At 43.4% G+C, this 9,229-nt stretch overlaps 1 pseudogene; it reads right to left on the bottom strand.

The window, feature by feature from the left end:
• Positions 1-5,618: 5,618 nt before the first annotated feature.
• LOC133777167 (serine/threonine-protein kinase Kist-like) lies at positions 5,619-6,856 on the bottom strand (annotated as a pseudogene).
• Between the last annotated feature and the right edge of the window lie 2,373 nt (positions 6,857-9,229).

Below are 9,229 nucleotides of genomic sequence, written 5' to 3'. Positions count from 1 at the left end.
AATCTTCCATGTTCATGGATTGGAAGAATCAATATCATCAAAATGTCTATTCTCCCAAAAGCAATTTATACATTCAATGCAATACCAATCAAGATACCAAAGACATTCTTCTCAGATCTGGAAAAAATGATGCTGAAATTCATATGGAGACACAGAAGACCTCGAATAGAGAAAGCAATCTTGTACAACAAAAACAAAGCCGGAGGCATCGCAATACCAGATTTCAGGACATACTACAGGGCAGTTGTTATCAAAACAGCATGGTACTGGTACAGAAACAGATGGATAGACCAATGGAACAGAATAGAAACACCAGAAATCAATCCAAACATCTACAGCCAACTTATATTTGACCAAAGATCCAAAACTAATCCCTGGAATAAGGACAGCCTATTCAATAAATGGTGCTGGGAAAATTGGATTTCCACGTGCAGAAGCTTGAAGCAAGACCCATACCTTTCACCTTACACAAAAATCCACTCAACATGGATTAAAGACTTAAATCTACGACCTGAAAACATCAAATTATTAGAGAGCATTGCAGAAACCCTGCAAGATATAGGCACAGTTAAAGACTTCTAGGAAAAGACCCCAGCAGCACAGGCAGTCAGAACTAAAATTAACATTTGGGATTGCATCAAATTGAGAAGTTTCTGTACTTCAAAAGAAACAGTCAGGAAAGTGAAGAGGCAACTGACAGAATGGGAGAAAATATTTGCAAACTATACTACAGATAAAGGGTTGATAACCAGAATCTACAAAGAAATCAAGAAACTCCACAACAACAGAACAAACAACCCACTTAAGAGATGGGCCAAAGACCTCAACAGACATCTTTCCAAAGAGGAAATCCAAATGGCCAACGGGCACATGAAAAAATGTTCAAGATCACTAGCAATCAGATAAATGCAAATCAAAACCACAATGAGGTTTCACCTCACCCCGGTGAGAATGGCTCACATTCAGAAATCTACCAACAGCAGATGCTGGAGAGGATGTGGGGAAAAAGGGACACGAACCCACTGTTGGTGGGAATGCAAACTGGTTAAGCCACTATGGAAGTCAGTCTGGAGATTCCTCAGAAACCTGAACATAACCCTACCATTCAACCCAGCCATCCCACTCCTTGGAATTTACCCAAAGGAAATTAATTTGGCTAATAAAAAAGCCATCTGCACATTAATGTTTATTGCAGCTCAATTCACAATAGCTAAGACCTGGAAACAACCCAAATGCCCATCAACAGTTGACTGGATAAAGAAATTATGGGACATGTACTCCATAGAATACTATACAGCAGTGAGGAACAATGAAACCCAGTCATTTGCAACAAGATGGATCAATCTGGAAAACATCATGCTGAGTGAATTAAGCCAGTCCCAAAGAGACAAATATCATTTGTTTTCCCTGATCGGCGACAACTGAACACCAAAGGGGAAACCTGTTGAAGGGAAATGGACACTATAAGAAACAATGACCTGATCAGCTCTTGTCCTGACTCTAGATGTACAATGTAATACTTTATCCTTTTTAGTATTTGTTGTTGTTGTTGTTGTTCTAGTGCTAGTGGTTGAACTCTGTAATTAACACACAATTATTCTCAGGTGTTTAAATTTTAACTGAAAAGTGATCCCTGTTAAATTTAAGAGTAGAAAAAGAGAGGGAGGAGATGTACAATTTGGGACATGCTCAATCGGACTTGACGCAAATGGTGGAGTTAGAAAAGTGCCAGGGGATTCCAACACAATCCCATCAAGGTGGCATGTACCAATGCCATCTCACTAGTCCAAGTGATCAATTTCAGTTCAAATTTAATGGCTCTGATAGGTCTAAGAATCAAAGGGATCACACAAACAAGACAAGTATCTGCTAATACTAACTGATAGAATCAAAAAGGGAGAGAAAGATCCAACATGGGAAGTGGGATACACAGCAGACTCATAGAATGGCAGACATCCTAAACAACACTCTGGCCTCAGAATCAGCCCTTAAGGCATTCGGATCTGGCTGAAGAGCCCATGAGAGTATTGTAGGCATGGAAAGCCAAGAAACCATGGAAAAGAAAAAAAAAAGAAGACCTAAATGAAAGATCTCTGTGAGTGAGATCCTAGTGGAAATAACGGGGTCATCAAAGAAGGAGGTACCTTTCTCTGAAGGGAGGAGAGAACTTCCACTTTGACTATGACCCTATCGGAATAATGTCAAAATCAGCGAACTCTAAAGGCTTCCATAGCCCTGGCAACTCATGACTAGAGTCTAGGGAGATTACTGATGCCATGAACAGGATTGTCAGATTGTTAAGTCAGCAACAGGAGTCACTGTGTACTTACATCCCATGTGGGATCTGTCCTTAATGTGTTGTCTAATGTGCAGTGATGCTATAACTAGTACTGAAACAGTATTTTTGCACTTTGTGTTTCTGTGTGGGTACAAACTGATGAGATCTTTACTAATTATATACTGAATCGATCTTGTGTATATAAAGATAATTGGAAATGAAAAAAAAACCTGGTGTTAAATTGGAAATGGCATAGAAAATTAATTTTTTAAAAAAATATTATGTAGGCTCTCTGTCTTTAATGTGCTGTACACTGTTATTTAATGCTACAACTTGTACTCCAACAGTATTTTTTTTCATTTCGTGTTGCTATATGGGGGCAAACTGTTGAAATCGTTACCTAATATATACTAAACTGATCTTCTGTATATAAAGAGAATTGAAAATGAATCATGATGTGATTGGAAGGGGAGAGGGAGCAGGAAAGGGAAGGGTTGTGGGTGGGAGGGAAGTTTTGGGAGGGGGAAGCCATTGTAATCCATAAGCTGTACTTTGGAAATTTATATTCATTAAATAATTTATATTTATTAAATAAAGTATAATAAATAAAAGTATACTTGCCCTTAAAAAGAATTCATTTGTATTCTGTTGTTCATCAGTATGCAAGTAAAGACCTGGTGTTTTCAATCCCCAAAGAAGTTGTTACCCATACGAAAATTTATGTTTTAGGAAAGCTTAGGTCTTCACATTACTGGTTCTACACTCTTGAATTTTGAATTTTGACTTGAAAACAAACCAGATAACTTGAAATCAAACTCAGAAAGCTTCAAAATAAAGAATAATAGTTTTTCCTTCTAAGGGCACATATTGAGAACCACGCAACAAGACCCTTCGGTAATTCATAAATCAACCTCATTATTCCAAATTTGGCTTTATAATAAATATTAATGGAGAGTCCTGGGCAATTTGATAACTGTACATAATAACTAAAAGGTTAAATATTGATTGTTGAATAGAGTAAAATCTTCCTTCGCTAGATGTAAATTCTGATTGGGCTATTGGTAACTTGCATGACACATACAAGGAAAGATTATATGAGGATGGGGCTGGTGCCTTGGCTCATTCCTCCTGCCAGTATTGTATGTGGGTGCCGGGTTCTAGTCCCGGTTGCTCCTCTTCCAGCCTAGCTCTCTGCTGTGGCCCGGGAAGGCAGTGGAGGATGGCCCAAGTGCTCGGGCCCCTGCACCCACATGGGAGATCAGAAAGAAGTACCTGGATCCTGGCTTCGGATTGGTGCAACGCCAGCCATAGCGGCCATTTCAGGGGTGAACCAAAGGAAAAAGGAAGACCTTTCTCTCTGTATCTCTCTCTCTTACTGTAACTCTACCTGTCGTATAAATATAAAAAAGATTATATGAGGAGACTTTCTGCACAGAAAGATATAAAGGACATTTTCCTTACGAAAAAAATAATAAATAGAAATATCATTCAGGCAGTGAAACAGGAAAAAATTCATAACCTCTATACAACTTGTTTTTTCTTGTATAATCAGTGCTTTATAAAGTTTTCCTAATTTTTATATCTTTAAAGACAATCTGTCATAAAGTAACAAGAATCCATAATTATAATTCTTTTTTTTTTGACAGGCAGATTTAGACAGTGAGAGAGAGAGACAGAGAGAAAGGTCTTCCTTCCTTTGGTTCACCCCCCAAATGGCTGCTACGGCTGGCGCACTGCACCGATCCGAAGCCAGGAGCCAGGTGCTTCCTCCTGGTCTCCCATGTGGGTGCAGGGGCCCAAGCACTTGGGCCATCCTCCACTTCCTTCCTGGGCCAACAGCAGAGAGCTGGACTGGAAGAGGAGCAACCAGAAGTAGAACCCAGAGTGCCAGTGCTGCAAGCAGAGGATTAGCCAAGTGAGCCATGGCACTGGCCATAATTATAATTCTTAAAGTTTGTAATCAATATGTTTCCATGAACTCTTGACACATTAGATTGCTATGATTCCTTTTAAGAATTCTTCCACTTTATTCTATCAATATTTGTCTTAACTTCCTTGTAGTCAGAAGCCAGACCACCTGGGATACAGTTCCCCTAGCTTCTCTTCAGCTTAGGACAGAGGCAGAGAATGAGAAAGGGGAAAGAAAGGGGTGGGGGTGGATGAGAGCCAGAGACAGAAAGAAAAAAGAATCCTGATTATCCCCTACTCTTTTCTTTTTCCCTTCTCTGTATATCTAATTTCTTTTTCTTTTGGATCCACTTTACATATCCATCATAGTAAATTGAAACACATTTTGGGAAATCTTATAGTTGTCACAGGAGATGCAGAACAACAAAGATGAGCTGATCCAGAGTCTAAAGTCTAAATAGATTAATGAATGCGGTGATTCACATGCAGCAAAAATTTAGTTCCAATCACCTTTAAGAGTTTCTATGTAACCCAGTCTAGACTCCAATTTATTCTGAGCCTCTCAGGAATGAACTGTTTTGTCATTTACATATTCTATCAGACCAATTCTCAAAAAACACACACCCTATATTTTACAAATGTGAAACAGGGAAGAGATGGGTAGAGGGAAGAGATGGGTATAGACTATACTAACTCACAAGATTCACTCTATAAAGTACACTGACTCAAATTTTCTCCAACTTTCATACTGCACACTCATTCAAGTACACCCACTGGACATAAAAATTGTGCAAGATCAAGCATCAGCTTTCTATTTTAAAAGCCTTAATAAAAATGTAGATAGGCTCACTGCAGTTTCTTTAAAGGAATATTCAGTGCTACAGTCCTGCTTTAAAAATTTTCACAACTCAGTGTTAACACAGTAGGTAACTGTTGCTTGACAATTACTTAATGTTACTGAGAGCATCCAGTGCCAGCGACAGATATCAACTATAAGAATCACCTGACTGCAAAAGGAATGATCTGTAAATGATGTCACCAACACTAACAAACTTGTTAACATTCACACAACATATTATTCATCCTTGTTTCATGATCACAAAAAATAATTAACTTTTTAGATTACTTACTGAAGAGCAGCACCTTGCCCTACTGCACACAAAAAACACAGAAAAAAGAAAAAGAAAAAAAGAAAAGTTGCCTACATGGATGCTCTAAACCCCTCAATGTATAGCTGAGAGGTCTTGTCCTACTCAGTGCCAAATGTTTGCCATGCAGTCACTGCTTGGACAATGGCTGCACATTCACAGGATTAAATAAATGTACAAAGTACCTCCTTAAAATAGCAAAGAGCTAGTACTGCATTCAGCTGTGGAGTAGAATAGCCCAGGAAATGGAAGAGGAGAAACAGGATATGGTCCTTAGGTTAGGATTAAAGCAAGGTTTGATACAGGTATCCCCTCTTGTCGGCACTCTGCGGGTAGAATGTAGCCACGACAAACTTCCCATCAAACATCCTTCTGGTCAGTAATTCCTGAGCAGCTTTGGAACCACCAGCATTGGCATACTTGACAAAGACTTGCCCTCTGCCAGGATTTTCCTTTGGAACAAGCGGAGATATCACGGGTCCATATTTCTGGCATTCTTCTTTTACATCTTCTACAATATCTTCATGTTCCTCTTCATTCTCAAGATGATCATCATATAGCACGCTCAGCAGTCTTAGCAGTGGGGTAGGAACTACCATCAGATCTTCAATATGAGGGGCAAAAGGAATGCTAACGAATGGACTGCGTGACACCATTTCAGCAGGAACTCTTCTGCTTGGATCATCGTGAAGCATGCTTTTGATAAGGTCTCTTAGGTGATGGGTTGGAATTGCAGCATTCACCACTGCTTTACCGGCAAATATCTGATCAATAACAGCAGAACTGTTTGCATTCCATTCCTGAAATCGGACTGTATGTTTCAGCTTCGTTCCTGAGAACATTTCCAGTAAAATGATTCCTAGGCTCCGCAGATCAGCAGCCGAGCTACATGCTGTATCACTCTGCAGGCCAGCCTGGGCCAAGCGATTTTGCAGCTCTGCTTCTGAAACACGATACCCATCTGTCTGAATGTACTTTACACCCGGAGTGCCTTCTTTGAAGCTAAGTCCAAAGTCAGTGAGTTTAAAACATTCATTCTCTGCACTCCACAGTATGTTCTGCGGTTTGAGGTCTGTGTGGACACAACCCTCATGATGAAGGAAAGCAAGGCCTTCCAGAACATCTCTGGATGATACAATGCTGTTATCATCTATGTGGAACAACCCTGGTGACTGGAATATGAAAGCAATTCTGAAACACTGACATCCAGGAGTTCAAGCAACAGCATGATAGCACATTCAGAGAGAAGTGGATTGTAAAGACTCCATGTAAAGTCATGATGTTCCCATGACCCTATAACTGTTCAGGCACTGCTCTCTCTTTGCGGAACCCAAAGCCACAGCCTCGGTGGTTCCCAGCGGGAAGAACTGCTTGAGGGCGCCGGGTGGTGAGCCTGGGGTGCCGCAGCAGCATACTCAATACACTGAGGCTGAGGAGCTGCTCTGTACCTCCCATAGCCGCTCCCGCAGACCTCCAGAAACCGTGGTGGCTCAGTGCCCCATGCACAGCTGGACCCTGCCATCGGTGTGGGCTAAGGGCAGACACCATAGCTGTAGCAATGCCCCAGGTAGGCTGACTGGGCCCGCGATCACATCCCTGCCCGCTGGACCAGCAGCTCTGCAGCGAGGTGGCTGCAGCCACCTCACCTACTCCCAGGACCTCAATCTGCAATGACCACTATTTTTTTTTTGACAGGCAGAGTGGACAGTGAGAGAGAGAGAGAGACAGAGACAGAGAGAAAGGTCTTCCTTTGCCATTGGTTCACCTTCCAATGGCCGCCACAGCTGGCGCGCTACAGCCAGCACACCGCGCTGATCCAATGGCAGGAGCCAGGTGCTTATCCTGGTCTCCCATGGGGTGCAGGGCCCAAACACTTGGGCCATCCTCCACTGCACTCCCTGGGCATAGCAGAGAGCTGGCCTGGAAGAGGGGCAACTGGGGCAGAATCCGGCGCCCTGACCGGGACTAGAACCTGGTGTGCCGGCGCTGCAAGGCGGAGGATTAGCCTATTGAGCCATGGCGCCGGCCCACGGCCCACTAACACTATTTTAAAAATTTGATTTTACTGGGGTTGGCGCTGTGTTGTAGTGGGTAAAGCCGCTGCCTGCAATGCTGGCATCCCACATGGGTGCTGGTTCTTGTCCCAGCTGCTCCTCTTCTAATCCAACTCTCTGCTATGGCCTGGGAAAGCAGTAGAAGATGGCCCAAGTGTTTGGGCCCCTGCATCCATGTGGGAGACCTGAAGAAGCTCCTGGCTCCTGACTTCCAATTATTGCAGCTCCGGCCATTGCGGCCAATTGGGGAGTGAACCAGCAGATGGAAGACCTGTCTCTCTCTTTCTCTCTCTTCCTCTCTCCTTCTCTTCCTCTCTCTCTCTGCTTCTCCTTCTCTCTCTGTGTAACTCAGATTTTCAAATAAATAAATTTTCAAAAAATAACTTGATTTTACTAAACCCAGTAAAGTCAAAAGTTAATAAAATGGGCTTGGTACAATTAACATATTTAAATTTGAAAAAATATTGTGAGTTTTAAGGTGTGTATTTGCTAAAGATTTATTTATTTATTTGAGAGGCAGAGTTACAGAGAGGCAGAGGCAGAGAGAGAGAGAGAAGTCTTCTATTCACTGGCTCACTCCCCAGATGGCTGCAATGGCCAGAGCTGGGCCAGTCCGAAGCCAGGGGCCTGGAGCTTCTTCCAGGTCTCCCACATGGGTGCAGGGCCCAAGCACTTGGGCCGTCTTCTACTGCTTTTGCGGGCCATTAGCAGGGAGCTGGATCAGAAGCAGAGCAGCTGGGACTCAAACTGGCATCCATATGGGATGCTTATGCTGTAGGTAGAGGCTCAACCTACTACACTACAGAACTGGCCCCAAGACACTGATTTTTAAAGATATCTGCATCCCTTTTAACATTGCAGAAAAAAATAAGCAATTTATGAGGCAGGAAAATAGGTATCAGAAGCTCACATTCTCCCCTACCTCAGGCCCAACCTGTCTAGTCCCCAGTATCAGTGACCCATCCCCAACTGAGAATGCTGTGTGAGTGTGAGGTTCTCTGGAGGTGAATATGGGCAATCTCATGAGGAAGTTTGGTTTCCCCCTCTATTGGATAAGGGGAGGTTCCTCTCCCCCTCTTCAACTGAGAGAATTATGGCAGCATCCCAGTTGGGGGATGGGACATGCATATGCACAACACATGCACATGCACAACACAGGGCAGGTAAAGCATATCTGGGCTCCACGTGCTGGCCGTGCCCATATCCCAGGATGCTCAGAGGTAACTGCTGAATTGTGTGCAGCTGCTCCTTGCTAGATCCCCGACTGAAGCAGTGGAAATCCCTGTTCACAGATTCAAGGCCATGATGTTACTGGCACCAAGGGGATGGAGAGCAGTAAGTATCCTGCATACATTACAGTAGCAAAAGCCAATATCAGTCCAAAAGGGTTTATGCATTTTTTTTTGACAGGCAGAGTGGACAGTGAGAGAGAGAGACAGAGAGAAAGGTCTTCCTTTGCCGTTGGTTCACCCTCCAATGGCCACCACGGCTGGCATGCTGCGGCCGGTGCACCGCGCTGATCCGATGGCAGGAGCCAGGTGCCTATCCTGGTCTCCCATGGGGTGCAGTGCCCAAGAATCAGGCCATCCTCCACTGCACTCCCTGGCCACAGCAGAGAGCTGGCCAGGAAGAGGGGCAGCCGGAACAGAACTGGCGCCCCGACCAGGACTAGAACCCAGGGTGCCGGCGCCGCAAGGCGGAGGATTAGCCTAGTGAGCCGCGGCGCTGGCCTTTTTTTATGCATTTTTTTAACTTTTATTTAATGAATATAAATTTCCAGTGTACAGCTTATGGTTTACAATGGCTTCCACCTCCCATAACTTCCCTCCCACCTGCAACCC

Source organism: Lepus europaeus, chromosome 18 (assembly GCF_033115175.1).
Source record: "Lepus europaeus isolate LE1 chromosome 18, mLepTim1.pri, whole genome shotgun sequence".
Classification (NCBI taxonomy): domain Eukaryota; kingdom Metazoa; phylum Chordata; class Mammalia; order Lagomorpha; family Leporidae; genus Lepus; species Lepus europaeus.
The sequence above is the reverse complement of the archived record's forward strand: the minus strand, read 5'-3'. Positions and strand labels throughout refer to the sequence as shown.